At 40.6% G+C, this 21,883-nt stretch overlaps 1 long non-coding RNA gene and 1 pseudogene across 1 annotated transcript in view; one reads left to right on the top strand and one right to left on the bottom strand.

Annotated features, from left to right (window-relative positions):
* Window positions 1-21,883, bottom strand: part of LOC110343976 (uncharacterized) — a 39,628-nt gene that overhangs the window by 16,137 nt on the left and 1,608 nt on the right. The gene's annotated exons all lie outside the window — the stretch shown is intronic.
* LOC101701160 (ELAV-like protein 1 pseudogene) lies at window positions 5,579-6,632 on the top strand (annotated as a pseudogene).

Here is a 21,883-nt window from a genome sequence, read left to right as displayed (position 1 = left end):
TTTTTACATTGTAAATTACTACTTACATAATACTTGAAATTTCAGGATCTTCTTTTTCATTTAATATTGTCATGTAAATATTTCCATGCATCAATTTGACACATATTGTGTCAGCTTTCTATCACTGTAACAAAATGCCTGTTGAGGAAGAGGAAGGGTTTATTTTGGATCAAAGTTTTGGAGGTTTCAGTCCCCAACTGGTCAGATCCATTGCTTCTGGGACTGTGGCAAGGCAGCCCATCATGGAGAGGCGTGTGTAGCAGAGAAAGCCCATTCACTTTATGTCCAGGTGAAAAAGAGAAAGAGAAAGAGACCACATTCCACAGTCCCCTTTAGGGACACACCCATTTTAGCACATGATCTAAATTTCCCATAAGGCCTCACCTCTTACCACCACCACCCCACTGCACTGCAGACTGAAACCAATATTTTAACATAAGTTCCTTTGAGGGACAGTTCAGATTCAAAGTATAACACATATCAATCAAGTTTAGAAACTATCTAGTTCTCTATTGTTTAATCATTTGCTACTGAGCATTTCTGTGATTTCTAGTTTTCACTCCTATTTCCTAGGAGTTTTAGAATAATTTTGTAGAGCAAGATCTAAAGAACTGTATTCTGTTTTAGATGTTAAAATTATATAGATTGAGAGCCACTTATGCCAGAGGATATTCTCTATGCTTGTGAATATAAAATCAGCCTCAGAAATTAATCATCAGCTTGTTCGCATGGCTGCCAGACTACAGCTTCAAGCTACACGCATGCACTCCCATGTACACATAGGCACACGCACACATGCCATTCACCAAGCCCAGGACCAAACCAAACAGGGACACAGAATGGTGCACGAGGAGCCACACTGAGAAACTATTGCTAATTGACTATTAGCGCCTCAGCTAGAAAGCTTTATCCAGTTACAACAACGCACAGCAGATCAAACTTGCCCAGTCAAATGCTTTGGCTTTAGTAAAGGTCTTATTCTTACACAACTCCCAAGATGCAATATAGAAACTGCTTAGTTTTTTTTGTTTTTTAAGACATTTACTTTGACTATAAACGTGTCTGGGAACTGGAGGATCAAGTGACTGAAGAATAATTATTTATGTCAGGCTAAAGACCAAGTTGAGTTACTGTTTGTTAACATGGAATGGCAATTAGCAATATCAGCAATTAGGAATTGATTCATAAAGGATAAGAAGAGCCTAGGAATTTGTGAAAACCCTATTTGTTTTGTTTTGGGGTTTTTTTGGTTTTGGTTTTGGTTTTAGTACCTGGGATCTAACTCAGGACCTTGCCCTAGTTCTGCTTTTAAGACAATACACAAATATACTAAGGTATGTCTCTGCTGGGAACTATAAAGTGTGTAAATACCCAAAAAATTCAAACACTTGAATTTTTATCAGTGCACACTAATGAACAAAGACAAAGTTTTTAAAAGATGCCTAGCTCAGGAGAACATTTAGGGTAACAGAAATAATCTACAACTGGGCCTTGGAGTTGGTTACATGGGTGTACCTCTGCCGAAATTCTCAAACTGTATAGCTCAGAAGCATGGTAGAAAGCACATACATACAGTGAGCATCAGCAGATCTGTTCTATCCCTAACTAGTTCTCTGAGCTTCAGCATCTCATGTAGCCTCAGCGTCCTCTTCTGAAAAATAAGGGGATAACGTTCAATGATGTCTAAATTCCCTACCACTTTAAGGGTCCGACTGATGGGGGTTTTTGTTTTGTTTTGCTTTTTGGGTTTTTTTCTGGTACCAGGGATGGAACTCAGGACCTTGCACTCGGGAGGCAGGCATGGCACCACTGAGATAAATCCCTGGCCCCCAACTGATGATTTTTAAAAGCAGCAATGAATGTATGGAAATTATTAACCTGACTCAGGATTTTGACTATTTTAACTTTAAAAATTTCAGTAATATTAAATTTTTTTTTTGGTACCAGGGATCGAACTTGGGTCCTTGAGCTTGTGCAGCAGGCAGTGAAGCCACTGAGCTAAATCCCCAGCCCCTTCAGTAATAGTAAATAATACACAAACACATTATTATTATAAAAAGAAATTCAAATGATATAGATAAGGCCAAACCTCGACTTGGTTCCCTTCCCGTAACCCTACAGGGGAACTGTCCTACCAGGTTGCAGTGTATTCTTCTAGGCTTTCTTTGTTGCTGGCCAGTCAGTGTGGCTCCATGTCCATGCAAGAAGACTGTGGAGTAATGCTGCCCAGGTTGTTAGCCCAGCAACACCACAAGAGAGTCTTGTGAAGTCACTCAAACTTGCCATTCTTTAGTTTCCTATCTAAAAACAGCAACAAACATGGCAACCTTCCTTAAGGTTGTTGTAAGGACCAGATGTGACACACTTAGCTCTTAGAGCAGAGCCTGGCATTCAAAAGTATCAGTTATTACCAATAAACTTCTTACTTTTTCATAAAATATATGCCCTTCTGTTTTCCAATTCAGCTGAAGAATAAGTAATTAAAACATGCATCCAAACTCAATTCACTCATTGCACAATATCTAATGCAAATGCACTCAGGAAAATAGATCCCTTCTCTTAGAATATTTCTTTCTTTTTAAGAATATTTCATCATAGATCTTGAGTCAAAAGGGTTTATTGATATCACCAGGTACACTCTGTAGATGAGGGAAATCAGACCTCTCAAAGTTGTGTTACTAACATTTTAGAGTTTATTTAATGGTGGAAGTATTCAATGAATGGGAGGAGGAGAGAAAAATAAATTTCAAGAAGGCCACATACAGCCTTATCTCCATTGTTTTGTACCATTACTGAAAACCAGTAGTCAACAATGCCTAGGAACCCAAGGACAACTGAGAGCATTAAACACCTAAAAATATTTTTCTAGGCCCATGTAGATCCAATGTGCTTGCTCTATTCATTAATTATTCAACATGTACTCACTGACCATTTACTCTGATTGTCATTTCTTAATGCATAGTCTTTTAACAAAGGTTAAAAAAAAACTCTATCTGGTTAGATTTGGATTTATTATTTTTATGACACAGAAAGATGTGGAGACAAAACTTCAACTAAAGAAAAATAAAATACCACATTTTCTTCCACTGGAACCCAATCAATTTTCACATTCACACACAGTGATAAGAGGTTGTGCTAAAGGTTCTTGATTCTATCTATATAAAAGGACTATAACTGACAGTCATTTAGCCCACAGGCAAACAGCCTTAATAAAGAAAATCCAAGGACCCTGACTCCAGGTTGCAGAGTTCTGCTCTGCTCAGGGAAAGATGCTCCCTCTGCTGGGGTGGACACTGCACTAGCAGGTGATCTGACTGCTCTTCTGACAACTGGTCGGGCAGAAAGGGTACCCACGAAGTGCTGCGCTGGAGATGAGAGAGACAAAGTACAGGGAGAAAGCGCTGGCTTTGCCCTTTAGCCAGAACCAAGCATGGTTCCCTGGCCTTCCTGGCTGAACGCCCTGTGAAAATATTGCAAAGAGCACTGGTTGACCTCAGATAGCAGAGTGAACTCTGGCCCTAGTGGTGTGATGCAAAGATCCCTCTGCCCCAGATTTCCCTTCAAACTGCCTGACATTCTCTTTCAATGTAACAAACACTGACCAAAAATGTAAATGTCCTTGGCCCAGCTTGTTAATAAAGTAATTAATCAATCATTCATTCTTGCTATGGCACAAATTCATTTCATCTATTCCTTTCTTTCTTCCAGCTTGCTGGCATCATCAAATCTAGAGGATGAGAATTGTTGGGTTATGCCTTATTATTGTTATTTTATCTTTTGACTTGGTACAACTTGGAAGAAATGGTGATTTGAGAACAGAGACCCCTACCTTGAAAGAATGGGGAGGGATTTAGGGAGGGGAGTCACACAGGGTGAGGGAGGAACACAGTAAATGAGTGTGAACTCTAAAAAAAGCCCCATTATTTCCCAACTTTAGGATCAGACAATTTCAGAAAATACTGCTGTAGTTCTGGGCAATGATATGGAGTTGCATAAATTCTGTTTATCTTTCAAATTAATAATGCAATGATTGATGGGAAGGTAATTCAGTGCATAAACTGAATTTAAAACAACCCAGGGCCGGGGATTTAGCTCAGTGGTTTTGCCGCCTGCTGCGCAAGCACAAGGACCTGAGTTCCATCCCTGATACCAAAAAAAACAAAAACCCAGTAACCACATGAAAAAAAGCACAGGAAAAACTAAATACACACACAGAGACATACACACACACCATCATGTTCAAATTATAATTTAAATGTAGAATGAATTCCTGAATAGCAAGTGACAGAGAAAATAACCCCATGTATAATTTGTTCCCTCTTCACTGAGGCAAAGTAAAGGCTGCAGTAGTCCTCTGTTCGTTAACTCCAGATAGAGAAGATTGTCCTCCCACAGTGACCCACTGTACCATCCTATATTTCATACAGCCATGGCTATGGTTGATTTTGGAATATACTAAAGACAAGCCCTATATAACTGTTGTTTTTCTGAGGACAGGACTGATGGTTACCTTTCCTCAAGCGTGGGCTGTCAGACATGGTGGCACATGCCTTTTATCCTAGCTATTCAGGAGGCTGAAGCAGAAGGATGGTGAGTTCAAGGCCAGTCCTGGCAACATAGTAAATCCCCACCACACACACACACACACACACACACACACACACACACACACACACACGGGTTAAGCAATCTGTGCTGGGAGGTATGGGATAGTATCAAATACATAACTTTCTTAAATCTGTTTGGAGCTTGGATTTTAAAAATCACTCAGGCTGCTTGTTTAAACCAAGTGATCCCTCAGCATTCTGACTCAGTAAGTCAGGAAAGATCCCAGGATTGTTTTTTTCACCTACTGACTTCTGATGACTTTTCACCAACTGACTTTCTGACGACTTTTATAATTAGGCAAATTTTGTAAAGATCAACATGACAAATCTATAATTTTTGGACGAAAATTAGGAAGAAAGAAAAGCCAGGGAAGGTTGTTTCTTGTCTGAGCTTGGGACTATGCATTGCTGCCCCTTTGGAGGATAGAGCAAATTATTGCTTCAGGCCCAATTCATTACTTCAGCCTTCAGCGGAAAACTTTCCATGGTGTCAACAGGACACAGGAATTCAAGATAAAGCTCTCTTGTGCATGAAGACCTATTAATATCTACAAGCTTACTAGCCTTATGGAAATATCTGAAGAAGATCTAGCATCAAGCAACGTAATGTGGTATTCCTTGAGTAAGGCGGTAAAGGCAGAGCCCCACCCCACATACACATGAAAGAATGAACCCTGATATATAATGATGCAGTCACATTTCTGAGACAATAAACTAACACCAGTTAACGCAACAAGATAAAATGTGGGTCCTACAACAACCAAACTTGAAGTACAATACTCAAATGGAACTCAAATTTTTTATAAGAATTCCTTTCTCACAAGCCTGTATCCAGAGCCCCATCTAATAGCCTCACAAAGTGCAACCCTGGGTGCGCGCTGAGGAGGAGCCGCCGCCCCGCGAGCAGAGCCTTTAGTGCCGTGCCGCGCCGCAGCCACCCGCCCACCCTCCCGCCCCAGAGCAGCCCCGGGCCCACCCGCCCCCGTTCAGGTTAAAAAAAGAATACAATGTCTAATGGTTATGAAGACCACATGGCTGAAGACTTTAGGGATGACATTAGGAGAATGAATCTAATTGTCAACTGCCTCCCTCAGAACATGACGCAGGATGAGCTACGAAGTCTGTTCAGCAGCATTGGTGAAGTCGAGTCGGCAAAGCTAATCCGGGATAAAGTAGCAGGACACAGTTTGGGCTATGGCTTCGTGAACTATGTGACTGCAAAGGATGCAGAGAGAGCCATCTGCACACTTAACGGCCTGAGGCTCCCGTCCAAAACCATTAAGGTGTCTTATGCGCGCCCGAGCTCAGAAGTCATCAAAAACGCCAACTTGTACATCAGTGGGCTCCCGAGGACCATGACCCAGAAGGACGTGGAGGACATGTTCTCTCGGTTCGGGCGAATCATCAACTCCCGGGTCCTTGTGGATCAGACCACAGGTTTGTCCAGAGGGGTTGCGTTTATCTGGTTTGACAAACAGTCGGAAACAGAAGAGGCAATTACCAGTTTCAATGGTCATAAACCCCAGGTTCCTCCGAGCCCATCACGGTGAAGTTCGCAGCCAACCCCAACAAGAACAAAAACGTGGCGCTCCTCTCGCAGCTGTACCACTCACCTGCGCGGCGCTTCGGAGGCCCCGTGCACCACCAGGCGCTGAGGTTCAGGTTCTCCCTCATGGGTGTAGACCACGAGTGGGCTTTCTGGTATCAATGTCCCAGGAAACGCATCTTCAGGCTGGTGCATCTTCATCTACAACCTCGGGCAAGACACTGACGAGGGAATCCTCTGGCAGATGTTTGGCCTCTTTGGCGCCGTCACCAATATGAAAGTGATTCGCGATTTCAACACCAACAAGTGCAAAGGGTTTGGTTTTGTGACCATGACAAACTATGAAGAAGCCGCAATGGCCACAGCAAGTCTGAATGTCTACCGCCTGGTAGACAAAATCTTACAGGTTTTCCTTCAAAACCAACAAGTCCCACAAATAACTCGCTCATGCTTTTTTTGTACGGAATAGATAATTAAGAGTGAAGAAGTTGAAATTTTTTTGTTAGTGTACAACTCATTTTGTGCCAATTTTCACAAGTATTTGTCGTAGTCTAAATGAGAAGTGAAAAGCTTTTTATACTCTGGGATGCAACGGACACGTTCAAATGTTTGAAATCCCACAATGTTAGACCAATTTTAAGTTCCTTAGGTTATTTCCTTTAAAATGTATATTAAACAGAAACCTAAGTAGACTGCGTTTGACTAACCAGTCCCTCTGGATGATGGTGAGACTGAAGCATGCTTTACTGCTAAGACTAACACTCATTCATTCGATGTCTCCACAAACTGGATAAAAAAGTGATCTTTCAGTTTCAGTTTTTAATCTAAAGATGTTAGACAGATGCCGAGTGTGTGTTTTTCTCAACTGCTTCAACTTCTTAAGTGATGTATGCTTTGGTTGACAGGAAATTGCTTTCCCGAGCAGGTCCCACTGCCACCTCCTTGCTCACTCAGTCCGGGGCTCTGCCACGTGGTTCTGGGCATGGCAGTGGCCCCGTCTGGCATGGGCCACCACCAGGGAGGAGGCTGCACGCCAGGCTGGGCTGGGCCTTCCAGAGGAGGACACAGAGGTGTTCTGTCGCCTGGGCACCCATGGGAATGGACCAAAGAATTTCAGGAAAACTCCAGTGTATTCCAGTCGGCCCTGAGCTCCAGGCACTCTTGAAGACGTGTCACTGCTCTGCCATCCCGACTTTCTGTCCACACTTTGCACGCACGGTACCCCACACATTGGATCCTGTTGTTCACAATGATTTCCCGTTTCCAAGAGCATTTATCGTAGCTTGAATGCATAAGATAGCTCTATTTTTTAATATCACATAAACATTTGAGCATTGTATTTCTCGCATCCCTCCTTGTGAGCGCTAGCCTATTTTCTCTCTTAGTCGGATTTTGTTTTGGAATATTGCTTTCGTATGGACACTCAGCAGAAAAGTACTTACTTCTTGCCAGTTATCTATTAACAAAAAACCTTTGATTTGTAGTTTTAAAGATTAACCCTCAAAAGTTCTCTTCATAACTGCCTGGACATTTTGGGTTGTTCTGTTAATTTTCTTTTGCTTTTTTGTGTTTTTTGTTTGTTTTTACTTTTGCATTTAAGACCATTAAATTTGATTTTGTTTTGCTGGAAAAAAACAAAAAACAAAAACAAAGTGCAGCTCTGGCCTGGAAGGGAACACAGGAAGATAAAAAGAGTAATTATATGGAGTGACGGAGTTCTAAGTGAAATTTTACTATATTTATTTCCTTTATTGTTATTTCAACATGATTATAATAAGAAATTAACAGTTGTTAATGTATTGCTATTCATGCATGACTACTATCGAAAAGCAAATGAAAGTATTTCTTAGTGACAATGGAATCAGTTTAATAATTCCTATATTTGTGAAGATGCTACATTCATCAATACTAAATTGTCCTGCACATAAACAATGTAAAAGACATTGAAAGTCATGTCCCAATTTTTGAAAATCTATTTTATACAGTAGGAAAATAATTAAATGTTTATTAAAATAACATTGGGTGTTCAGGAAAACTTTAAATATAGCACAGAAGTCTCTGAAGCGAACAGAAGGGGGTTAGGAAGCAAGAGGGAGGAATGAGCAAGGCCAGCCACCTAGTTATTTACTTTGAATGGGTGGCTTTAGTCTTTGCTACAATTTTTCCCTTGTGAGGCCTGGGTCTGGAAAGGTGGAGAGAAGACCATCTATTAGCCCCAGGGCCTTCTCCCCAGGGCAGCAAAAAGGTACAGTTAGGACCATCCCACCAGGGCCTTGTGGTCCTTTCATGTCTTGATAAAGGGAGAAGAGCAAGTACCTACCGGTAGGCCTGGGAGATATCTCAGAGAACACAAACCTCCTGAAAGAGAACATAAATGGCTGATAGCAGAGGGAGGGACTGGAGACAGGCCTTCAAGAGTGGGAAGAAGGTGGCTAAGCTAGAGAAAGCAAGAGACAGAGGCTCAGAAGAGAAACCATGAGAACTTGCTGCTCAGTAGCTGCCAGTAAATAGATCCTGGAGGAGGCTGTTCTCAGGCAGGTTTGGTTGCACTCACTCTGTACAGCTCTTTGTTGACTGACAACAGCTGACCTAAGGATCTCTGCTTCCAGAGGATTTGGTCATGGAGATATAGCTGTGCAAAAGAAAGGCAGGTGCTCCAGTCCAAGCCAGCAGGAAAAACTGAACTTTCACATTCCTTCCAAAGTTTAAAAAATACAAGGGTTGTAATTTGGTCTAAAATTCAAGAAGACTTTTTCTGCTCTTTCACTTAACTCTCCAGAATATGGCAGAGACCCTGAATGATAATTTATCAGATTCCTATTTTTGCTAAAAAGTGTTTAGATTAAAAACAGAAATTTCTTCTTTTATATTTTGACTTAAGGTTTAAAGTTCTCCTATATGTTGAAGGTGATGACTGGGTTTAGTCTTATATCTAATGAAAAAAAAGAAAAATGTTTTAATTCTAGGAATTACAATTCCCTTGAGAATTCTCCAACTCTCATCTAGAATACATCCCTGCATTTTAGATGAAAGACTCCTTACATCAAGGGTAAATTTGTTCCATGATATCACAATCCCTCAGCTCAAATACCATCTCTCCCAGTTGCATTCCCTTATTATTTCTTTAGTACTATAAGCAGAAATTTGGAATACTGGGGCATTTTGGAGGAATTTTAGAGACTAAAAAGGCTACATAAATGGTTAACATTTGAGGAGATAGGCAGAATCTATGCAAAGGCCATGAACCTGAAGAAATAGTATGCTTCGATGTTGTCACACGTTATACAATAAGAGCTTTCAGTTCTGAGCACTTACCTTGGGCTGCCTGTGTGTGTAAGTATTCTGAGTGCTTCATCTTTCCCAATTTGCAGAACCACCTATGAACTTAACATTATTACTCTTTTTGAATTTAAGGAAACCAAGGTCTAGAGGATCAGATTAAAGTCCAAGGCCACATAGCTAGAAAGTGGCAGAACCAGGATCTGAACTCCCCTGACTCCATAGTCTGTTTGCTCAGCTAGCAAGCCTTCCTGCTCCCCATCAATGTAATGCTCTGGCTCATCTCTCCCAAGAAGGCTACCTTGCCAGTGTCTCTACTGAATCTCTTCTGCACTAGATCCAATCCTTCCTCTTGTTCTTAGCTCTTTATCAGTGGTCTCCCAACAGGGACTGCATATCTCTTGAATACAAGGTCCATGGCTTATTTATCTTTATAACCCTAGCACCTACCAGGGTAGCTGGCAGAGAATAAGAGCTTATAAGATGTTGAAACAAGAGATATCTAGGGAAACTAGATGTCATTATCATTCTCATGTGGAAACTAATATTATATACTTATCCTTTCATATTATATAGTTGGCATTACTATAATTATAATTATCATTTTCACATTCTATTTTCAGCCTTCACTTTTTTGTCCAACAGTTCTGTGTTGAATTAGGCAGAGAACTGACATTTTAGGTGATCACTGAGTGAAATTTAAAACAACTCTCTATATTTTTCAAATAAGCTCAGGGATACTTTTATACTCAATATTTCTGTTGCGTGAAGTTGTGGTTTAATGTATCAACCTCTTTCTGCTTCTAAATTATTTTATTATTAAAGCAAAAGAGGCCCTAAAAGTGTGACCATGCATAAGAATTCATATTCCTCCTATAAGGTCTGATTCTCCCACCACTAAGCATGAGAGAGGGTGGGGATTGAGGTCTGGTTCAAGAGAATTGTCTTATCAAGTTAAACTGGCCTCAAAAGTGTTTACAGTTCTCATTTGATTATTCTTACTGTAGAAAAACAGCAAAAATGGCTATGAGAACTTTAAGTAAAACTCTCATTATATGCAAAGAAAATGCCACAAGTTACACCAAACTTTTGCATAGCTTCTGAATTAACTCAAACAAGAAAACATGCAAGATAAGGCTGAAGCACACCCTTTCCACTGGTATTCAAGTATCTTTGATTTTTAAAACAATTTTTTAAAAATTATGATCAATGCCAATCCCGGGTAAAACTGGGTTCTTAACAACAGGCACTTTCTCCATTTCCTCCTTCAAATATCTATAGCAAGGCTGTACCAAGACATTTCTGTACTCTAGTGGCTCCCTCCTTCTCTCCCTCCCTCCTTCTTTCTCAAGATCCAAATATACACACCAGTGGGTCTCAGGGATGGTTTGGAGTGAAGAGGAGAGAAGAAACAGATTTTCATATACTTTACATTCGGGACCTGCTGTAAATGCCTGGAGTCCCAGCAACAACCAGCTCCCTCCGCCCCCATCCTTCCCTGGCACCTGGTTTTTACAGACACAGAAGAAACAGCCCCTCCAAAAGACTGCATCAAAGGCAGCCCACCCCACAATCTGCACACTCTAGAATTTATCAAAGTAGTACTTACCAGGCCTCAGTAACGCCAACCAACTAAAATTCCTCTGATAGTACCAGATGCATGCCTGAGGCATTGTAAGCTAGACTGGGAAAAATACTTAAAAGAATCTTAAATTCTGATTTCCTTAATATCATACATTGTTGATGTCCAAATTTACCACACCAGGAAGCCACTGCTCTGGCAGCAAGCAGCTCAGCAACCTGTGTAAAATGAGTCAGGAGCCTCAGTCCAATTCCAGAGGACTGACACCTGGGCCACGTGTTACCTGTACAGAGAAGAGCTCTGGAATCAGTGTCCCACCAAGACTCACTGGGTAGCAAGACAGGGAAACCCAGGACTCTGCATGGTCAGATATTAGATATTAGATATTAGAGAGTTTCCAAAGGGGGTAACTGATCCAGAGGAGTTCACAGGATGCAAAAGGAAGAAAAGCTGCAGCTTCAGGCAGCACACCAAGCCAGGAGGGCATGGGCTGGAGCTAGGACATGAGGACCATGGCAAAAAGCAGTCACCGGTCATAGCCAAGTGAGCTATATCAGGTCCCTGCAGGAATTAATGGTGTCGGGACAGATACACATAACTGTGTATGTGAGAAAATGTCTAGTTTAGAAATTACATGTTTAGGTGGTTATCTAGTCTATTTTGTGCCTTACAAGCTGTGTGACCTTAGGCAAATTACTTAACCTCTCTCAGACCATTACATCAGTTCTAAATGGAGACAGTCCCTACCATTGGTATTGCACAATGTAGTGATGAGCTGATGAAAGAACGAACACTTGTGAAAGCAGTTTATAAAGCAGAGTACTTGAAAACAGTGACAGGAGCTTATTTTCTCCCTTGTCACAGCTGAGGAATGCTCTGGACCTACAGGAGGAAGAGTGGCCTGACTCTCACCATGGAGAGAGATGGGGACACACTTGTGCTGGGAAAGGGTTTGCGTGGCACACACACACACAATGAACATCATTCCTCTAGCCCCATGATGAGGTAGATATTTGAGTACTCTCTTATAAGCTATAACTAAAGGCCTAAAGCCACAAGACCTATAGATGTGCTTTCCATGGCCTGCAGTTTGGCCTATACAGGGTACTTCTTCCTACCTCACCCCCCCGCCAAATTACAAGTATCACCTACAGCTTCTAATACAGACATTCCTCATTTAACGGCCTACCTATTTAATGACTGTTCAGACTTATGACTGAGGTGCACTAAGACTTATGACCCATCTTTTTTTTTGTACAGTTCTATACAACTTGTTTATAGAGCCTCAATGTCTTCTGTACTGTATACCTTATTTATACAGTATGGTAATTTTTGCTGATTGTACTGTATAGTACAGTGGTTTTATGTTCTGTACTGCATGTAAGAGTTATGCAAATAAAAGTCAACAAGTTAGTTTCCTTTGACCATTTCTTTGTCTGAATATTGTAACATACATGTATCTGCAATTTCTCATTTAGTGACCCAGTCACAGGAATGGAACTTGGTCATTAAACGAGGAGCGTCTGTATTTAAGTGTCTCTGTTGTTTTGCTTACTGCCCCTTTGGCTAGGAGAGAAAGAAATAGAACATATAGTGGATCAGGGCAAAAACATTCAAACACACTTTTATAACTGACACATCGCTCAGAGACTAGACAGGCTTTGCTTTATTTGAATGTAACAATTCTCATAAAGGCCAGATCCCCCAGGAGATTAAAAACTAGATCCAAAAACAAAAAAGTTTGAGACACTCCCCAGGGAGAGTCTGAGCCAGCTGTCCCAATCCTTATGCCTTAGACTCAATTTCAGGAAAGCCAAAGTCATGAAGGAAAAGACCAACAAGTTTGGTCATCTAAAAATTAAACATTTCAAGGCCCGGGGATTTAGCTCAGTGGTTCCGGCGCCGGCCTCGCAAGCGCTAGGTCCTGAGTTCGATCCCCTACACGATAAAAGAAAAAAAAAAGTGAACCTAAAAATTAAACATTTCTCTAAGGTAAAGGATACCATAATGAAATCCAAAGGTCAATGAACATAGACAAAGGAAAGATAAAGGATTAATATTACTTACTATTGGGCCAGGGATTCAGCTCAGTGGTTTCACTGCCTGCTGCACAGGCTCAAGGACCCGAGTTCAATCCCCAGTACCAAAAATATATATATTACTTACTATAACTACAAATATCCTCACTCCTCTCCACCAAAAATGATCAAGGACAAACAAAAAATGGACAGGAAAAGCAATAAGCAGACCAGTCCAGGAATAGAAACTGAAAACACCCCAAAACCACACAGAAAATTCTCAATCTCACCTGCATCCAGGAAAGATGCAAAGCAAAACTACTTGGGGGAAAACAAAAGTGCAAAATGAGTATATCAGAATCCCCCAGGACTGGTGAGAATTTAGGAAAACAGATAATGTCCCATATTGCTAGGGAGTGTAAGAAGGCTTAGAATATAATTCAGCTATGTCTAATAAAAATAGGAATGTCCTTGACCTCAACTTCCACTTTGCAGAGCCTTTTAAGGCATTTTATGTAGTGGTAGAAAAAAAAATCAGCATTCATTAATAGGGGAAGTGATTAAATAAATTCTGGACATCCATATGAATATTGTGCAGTTATTGAAAAGAACAAATGTAGCATTATTTGGGAAACAGAAGGCTTTGGACTCAGAAGCCAGATTATCTAAGTTCAAACTGCTACTCCTACTGTCACTATATGACCTTAGGCAAATCGATCATATATCAGTTTTTTGTCTCGGGACAACAGTAGCTACTGGGGACAACAGTAGCTACTTCATATCATGGTTACAGGGTAAATGAAATGAAGCACAGGGCCTGGCTTCCAGCAAGAACTGGAATAGTGTCTGCAATACCCTGTTGTGGGGGAAGGAGATCGCATAAATTGAACAGCATATATATATATATATATATATATATATATATATACACACACACACATATATATATACACACATATATATACATATATACGTATATATATGTATATATATATACATATATATGTATATATATGTATATATATATACATATATACATTTATGAGGTTTTTTACAGAGTGCTGTGTGTGTATCTATGATGGTGACAGAAAAGTAGGAAGTTTTAAATTTTTCTTTCCACATCTCTGTGTTGTTTGGCTTGTTGCAAAGAATGTGTGTCACTTTTGTTATTTAGAAAGATAATCCAAGCCAGGTGCAGTGTGCATGCCTATAGTCCCAGCTACTGGGGAAACTGAGGCAGGAGGCTAGCCTGAGCCCTGGAGCTCCAGGTGAGCCTCAGCAAGAGAGAAAGATGCTATCTCAAAAAAAAAAAAAATCGTAATCTAGTAATTGCTTGGGAAGTAGGGTGAGTGAGGTGGAAGGGTCACACGCTCACAGAACAGGAGTGTAGACCTTACTCAGTTGTCCACAGAAAGTTCACAGAAGAATGCAAAATATTGCCTGTAATCTGGTGACCTGCAAGATGAACTCCACCTCCCACCCTAACAAAAATTTCCAGTGGCTCCCCTTGCTCTTTATGGGATAAAGTCCAAAACTAAGTCCACTAGGCTATCTCTCCACCCTAACACCACCTCAAATTCTTCACTACAGCCACGTTGAGCTGCTTATGGCCCTTAGAAAGCTCCATTGAGCTGCAGCTTCTCCCCAAAGTGCCCTTCCTTGCCCTGCTCTCTTTCATTTTTTGTTTCTTTTATTTTTTGAGACAGGGTCTTGCTTTGTATGTAGTTCAGGCTAGCCTTGAACTTGCTATGTAGCCCAGGCTGGCCTTGAACTTTCGGTGATCCTCCTGCCTCAGCCTCCAGAGTGCTGGGATTACAGGCATGCACCACCAGGCCTAGCTTTGCGCCTGATCTCTTTATCCTCATTCCTAGCTAACTCCTCAGCTCAGTTAAAATACTTGCCTCTTGGGAGGCTCCCCTGAATGTCGCAAGCCTCAGTTCCCCCACTTAAACCTCCCCCTTTGTTTTTCCAATACTGGGGATTGAACCCAGGGTCTGGCACATGCTAGGCAAGTGCTCTACCACTAAGCTACAACCCCAGGCATCAGTTCATCTTCTAAATTCTCCCATATCACCACAGAATTCGACTAAAAAGAATACTTTTGAAATTGACTTACAACTGTCAGTTTATTCTCTGCCTTCCCAACTAGACAACACCAGTACTAGTACTTGATAGTATCCCTTTTGACCCTTCAGTACCTAGCACAGAAAACAAAACTAGAGGTTTACATTTCTTAAATAAATGAATGCTTTGAAATACACAAGCCATGTACTAGTTCCCTCTCTTCCTTGTTTTCCAAAAACCTTTCTGATTTAATTCCCTGTCCTATGTATGTCAGCCCACAGACAGAAAGTTTCCAGCAGATTCTATCAGTACAAGTCTGGTTTCACATGACAGGTATATCGCTCAGTAAAAACTGATAACTGTGCGGAGTATTTAGTTCAGTGGTGCCGCCACCTGTCCCACAAGCACAAGGTCCCGAGTTCGATCCCTAGGACCAAAAGAAAAAAACTGATAACTGACATAGGGATTTTATATATCAGTTTCATATCTTGGTTAAGGTAATTCCTGTCCCAGAGGAAAACAAAAAAAAGCTTCTGTGTGTTGGTTGAATCACATTTCTGAGTGCTCAAAACAAAAGGACTCAACCCTGAATTATGGCAAAGTTACTACGACAAAGGCCTCTGGAGAGGCATTTTCTAGGTACATCAGGATCTTGATTCATCTATTCACTCAGCAAATACATGTTTAATAACTCCCACCAAATGTCAATCTTTGCTGTAAGCAATGAAAATACTGCAGGGGACAAGACAGACAAGACAGACAACCCCTACCACAATGGAATCACATTCTACTGGGGGCTCACAGAGATCCCGTGCGTTAGTTTATTTAAAATACATGAAATAAACAACTTATAAGGAAGAAAAGTTTATTTTGGCTCATGGTTTGAGAGATTTCAATCCTCATTCATTTGGCCCTGTTGCACCACAGTACATCATAGCCCAGGAGGCCTGTTCTTCTCATGGGAAGCAGGAAACAAAGGGAGAAACAGGAAAGGGCCAGAGTCCTCTTCAAGGGATAGCCACCCAGTGGCCTAACTTCCTTCCTTTAGACATGGTCAGAATAAGACTTCTCTGAGAAGTGGACATTTGTGCCGAGTCTTAAATCCTGAGAACAAGTCAGCCATGAGAAAGCTTGGAGGTAGAGAATTCCAGGCCTACAGTAGAGCTAATGCAAGATCTCTGAGATAGGAATAAGCTTGGACTATTCAAATAAAGATAGCAAATCAGTATGGCCGGAATATAGTGAAAGAAAATAATTTCAGAGCACTCAAAGGGAAAGTATATAGCGAATTATACATGCCGGGATAGAGAATTTGGATTTTATTCTAGTTGCAAGGGAAGGACTTAGTGAGGAATAAGCAAGGAGGATAGAGTCCAATTTATACTGTTAAATGACTGACATACAATGAATTCCAAGAAGACAAGAGTACAAACCAAGAAGCCAGGCAAGAAGTTATTGCCAAGGTTCAAATGAAAGGTGGTGATGGCTAAAAGACTGAAATCTCTCAAACTAGGATGACAGATGTGGACATGGTGTCCAGTGGTTAGTCAGATTTGAGGTAAATCTTAGAGGTCAATAGAATCCAATGTTAGACTGCACACAGGAGAAAAGAGAAAAAGAATTAATGTTATATCTTTTTTTTCTTCTCATAGGAAATTCCTGCACCTGCTTGCTAATAAAACATCAGATTCTACTGCAGAACTTCCACTCAGTGACCCTAACAAAGTAAAGACAGCCCAAATTTCTGTTGGTGAATGACAGTAATTTTTTTTTCTGGTATCGGGGATTGAACTCAGGACCTTTTGCTTTCGAGGCAGGTGGCGGCACCACTGAGCTAAATCCCCAGCCCCAATAATTTTTTCTAGCTGATCAAAAACAGTTTATTTTGCATTAAACTAAGGCTATAATACTATATTTTGAAGAACTCTTCACAACCAAGAGCTATTTTCTTTCTCTTGAAATCAACTTTTCTGATGTTCTGTATATACTGTATTACCCAAGAATCCCCTATAAATTAACACTTTGAAAATAAATCATACTTATTATTTACTATGCACAAGTCTACAAAATACATTAAAAAAATCAGAGAAAAAAGTATCATTGAATATAACTTCATGGCTAAAAGAACTTAAGAAAACTCCCAGTACACTATGCATTGTGTTCTCTAAAGGACTGAGTGTTTAAGGTTTAGGAAACCTAGTAAAGCGCACTTCTCTCCCCTACCAAGTTGTAAACCAGCTGAAAAACAGGCAAGAGTAGTCAGGTGAGAACCATCACCACTACTGCTAAGGTGATGCTGGAGACTTGTGGTGAAAAAGAGCCTCCCCACACTGAACTGTAGGACTAGACACACTAACCACTGAGTCATCTGCCGGCAGCATAGGTCCACTGCAACCCTGCCCTCCCCCAATCCACACACCCATCTTGTGAAGTTTGCAGTACAAAGAAGCAGACCAAAAGCCATGTTCCTTGGCAGCCTAACTCCAAGAGTAAGACACGACATAGGGGCCAAGTCTTCTAACCAAGTTTCTCACTGTGAAGTATCTTGTGGGGAAGAGGAAGGAGTGACCCAAGAGGCCAGGAGTGTTAATATGACCCCTGCAACTACATCACATTCCACTAATTTTATTTTCTTAGGGTTCACACTGCAGTCTACCTTGAGATTCCATGAGTACTCCCAAGGACAACACAGATTCAGACAGTTTTAAGGAAATCAATACCATTTATTCAGCTTTCACTCACTCTTTCCTAAAATGAAGCTGTCTGAAATGTGACTGAGATTAAGATGTCACATCAATTCAATTTCTCCCAACTCCCTTCAAAAATCATTCTTTCTCCACACATAAAAGATAGGCCTCCTCCCACCCAATCCAGATCTTACCGTGGAAAATTGCTCTGACATGCAAGAACACCTCTAAGGCATCATACAAAAAAAAAAAAAATTCTAAATATGGACATCAATATTCAATTTAATCAAGGCATAATAAACCTTCAGGAGGATTTTCTAGCCTTTCTTATCTTACACATATTTCAGTTGAGAGGAAACATTGTGTCAAAAACAGCATTTTGGTCTGTGTTCTGAGCTCCAATACACTGGGAGAGGGGAGGCCGGAGTTATAATAATGTTTGCCTAATGTCATTTTCTTTTCCATTTCCTGCTGATGTAAAGGAATGTGGTTGAGAGTGAAAAGAAATACTGAAGGAGGTGGAGCCCTACTTCACCCAGGTAACAAACTTGCAGTCAGGTATCAGGCTTCACATTATCTATCTCAGCATTCAAATACGCAAGATTCGCAAAAAACATTCTGGGAAATACTAGTCAGCTGCAAGGAACATCTGCTGAGTAATGAGAACACACTTGATGCAAAATCCTATTCTATTTTTCAGCTGCACACTGCATATGATTTCAAGGGAAAACAAAGGAAAATGTTGCAAATTTCCTTACAAATTGATTAATATTATGAGAGGAATATATAGCAGAGTTGTTCTTGAACAACTATTCAAACTTGTAGAAAACTTTTCATTAATTTTTGCCAAAATTATTGAATACATTAAATCCATATTCTTTACCCAAATCTGCTCATTGTTACGTTAACCATTTCCCACCTCACTATTCATTTCTACCATTTATGTTAAGATTTAGTTTTCTGTTGTAAAGCATTTAACAACAATCATCTTCCATTTTTTTGTGAGCCTTGCACCTAACTGTCCCCTAACATATTCTCCTATTTTGTCTCCTAGTGAAAAGTTATATTCATCTCTACATTTATGAGCTAACTGGGGAGGGAGAAACTTTAGTAACTAAGCCAAAAAGATGTCCCCAAATTGATTTTTTTTTTTTGGTACCAGGGATCGAACTCGAGTCCTTGGCTTGTGAGGCAGGCAGCGGAACCACTGAGCTAAATCCCCAGCCCCCCAAATTGATTTTGACCCTCTCTCAATATGAATTTTCCAGGGAGAAATTAAGCTCAGAGACTAAATTACTCGATCTTCTAAATCACAGCCCAAAGTAATCAGGGCCAATTTCATGTTGACCTTTGAGCCTTCTGATTTCTCTAGCTCCAAAGCAAAATTTTAATATCCAACACTGAACTCTCTTAACTTTGTGAATTAAAGTTCAAATAACAGCTTTTGCCGTTCTCTAAAAGTGAACTTAGCTCCCCAAACCAGAAACTTCCCTTCCACCAAGGAGACTACTTTGGCAAGCTTACCCAAGCCTCCCTTGGCAGGGGCAAGCACTACAAAACTTGTGGTATGAGGGAGCAGAGGAAAAAAACACATTTTCCTGGCTGCCAAGACAAAGGAGAGGAAGAAGGTGGGCTTTACACATCAGGGAACTAGCTGGTAGCCTTGGAACAGAGTGTCAAGTTTTGTTAGTGACACTTCTTCCATATTCCACCAAGAAATATCTGGTGTGGAAAAGAAGTGTTTCTCCTAAAATAAAGAGGAATTACAAGAAACCATACTCTCTTATTTAAGAAGTATTTCTTGACTATCATGGTGCAAATTCTTAAGCTAGTTCGCTGGGAGACATAAATGAGTCAGAACTGGATGCTGCCAAACAAAGCAACTACTGATATTTATAGCATATTATATATGGCAATGCCTCATATTTTTTCTTATAGCTGTGTTTTATATCCAGCACTCATTGTTTTAGTGCAAAAAGTTGATACCAAACAACCTCAACTATCCTAGTGACTGTGTTAGCCTGGAGCTCTTTGCCACTTGTGCTTCCTCTGCCACTCTGATGGAAGCAGCCACCACTGGAACCGTTGCTGGAGTGGTGGTTAAACATGGCCACAAACTCTGTCATTCTTCCCCCAACTTCCATCAAGAATTTATTTCTCCATCACCTTAAAATTGAGCTGGCCCTACTTTTACTGATACAGTGGGTCATTTCCAGGCCTCAGCCTTACAAAGACTGAAAGGTTCTGCTTTTATACTTTTGAGAGTCCTGAGCCAGCATGCAAGAAGTCAGACTACTCTGCTGGAGAAGTTATGTGAAGAGAGGCACTGGAACATGAGGAAGAAGAAAAGCTCAGGTATTTTGAGCTTCTCAATTATTCTAGCTCCAGACAAGACAGGCTGGAACTAACTATATCAGAGACTCTAAAGCTAACTTAGCCAACTGTCCATGAGCCAAGTAAACTCACAAAACCATTAGAATAAAAGTGACTGTTTTAAACCATTAAGATTTAGAAGGGTTTCTGGGTGTGGAGGTGCATGCCTGTAATCCCAGCATTCAGGAAGCCGAGGCAGAAGGATCTCCATGAGTCTGAGGCCAACCTAGGCTACATAGTGAGTTCAAGGCCAGCCTGAGCTACACAGCAGGACCCTGCCTCAAAAAAACCAAAAAAAACCAAAAAGATTTAGAAGGGTTATGAGACAATAGGAAACTAAAAATATTCCGTTACTGTGGCAAAAGTCTATGACTAATGTGCACAGACCTTTAAGCTTTTATTTGGAAGTGATGTAAGTAACTTCCAATCACATTTCATTGGCCAGACTTGAGGCCAAAGAAGTGGAGAAATCCAAGTCTACTGTGCAGGTGGGAAAAGAAATGGAAAGTTAGTGGCTGGTCCTTCTGGAGAAGACAGGGCTAGAGAGGTTCACCTTCCATAGACATGACAAGTCAGCAAATATATGCAGTGTTAAGGAAAAAGGGGGAAGTGTAAGAGAAAAGAATGCAGAAGACAGGGCCAGGATGTAGCTCAGCAACACAGCACCTGCCTGGCAAGCTGGAGGCCTTGAGTTCTATTCCCAGTACCTAAATAAATAAATAAATAAATAAACAAACATGACAGATGCTATGGTTTACCTCTCAGGAAGATCAGGATACAACAAGGAAAAGGAGGACAAAGGAGTCAGAAAAGGAGCACTGATAAGAAGCAAAAGAAATTTTGGAATCCAAATGAGAGTTTCAATAATGGAATAGTTAAGAAGAGCATAAAAGGCCAAAATGAGTGGCACATGCAAGGAATCTTTAAAAATTCAAAGAAATCAATCAGTATGGGCCAATGTAGTCACATACTTCAGGTGGAGATAGAAATACAAAAGGAATGGGAAAGAAGTAGAATTGAATTGTAAAAATGAGAGAAAGCCACTGTCAGTGCAAAAGCAGCATGAGTAAAGTCTCAAGAGTGGGGACCAAATGCAGCTAATGGGAGGGATGTGGCCAGGTATTGTAAGGGGGCACAATACATAAATAATATGCGCATCGGATAACAGACCTGATTTGTCTAATATGAATCTTTATAATTCAATATATTATGTGTTGTAATGGATGTACTGAATGCAGTCACGTGAAATATTTTCTCAATTTTGGTGCTTGCAATTTTTTGTCACCTTTGTGTGGACCATCATGCTTAACTGTCATTTTTATAGCCATTCTTGTCTGTTAAGCCTTCAATTAACTTTGATTTAATGAAAACTTTGTGAAGACTAGCCTGCAAGAGGGCATGATTTTGGCAAAGAATTCATGAGATAAAAGCCTTGACCACTGTCATGCCAATGCACTAAGAGGAGGGTACATGGACAAGATGTGCTCATTTAAGAAGAGCACTACTGCTGGACATGAGAGATCAGGGCCAATGGTTTACAGGAAATGGAGTCACAAGAAATTCAGGCCAGAATTTGGGAAGTGTTATGCTGACTTTCAAGATGACATGACAGTATTTGAGTAAGTGTAAATTTCTGTACATGTAGATTTTTGTACATGAATAAATACATGTAGACTGTTGTACATGAAATGTTGATGGTGGTACATGAAAAAAAGACATCCCCTGAA

Source organism: Heterocephalus glaber, unplaced genomic scaffold, assembly GCF_053883595.1.
Source record: "Heterocephalus glaber isolate CG9 unplaced genomic scaffold, H.glaber_assembly_v1.0 deba00001586, whole genome shotgun sequence".
Classification (NCBI taxonomy): domain Eukaryota; kingdom Metazoa; phylum Chordata; class Mammalia; order Rodentia; family Bathyergidae; genus Heterocephalus; species Heterocephalus glaber.
This window is presented reverse-complemented; position numbering and strand designations above follow the sequence as displayed.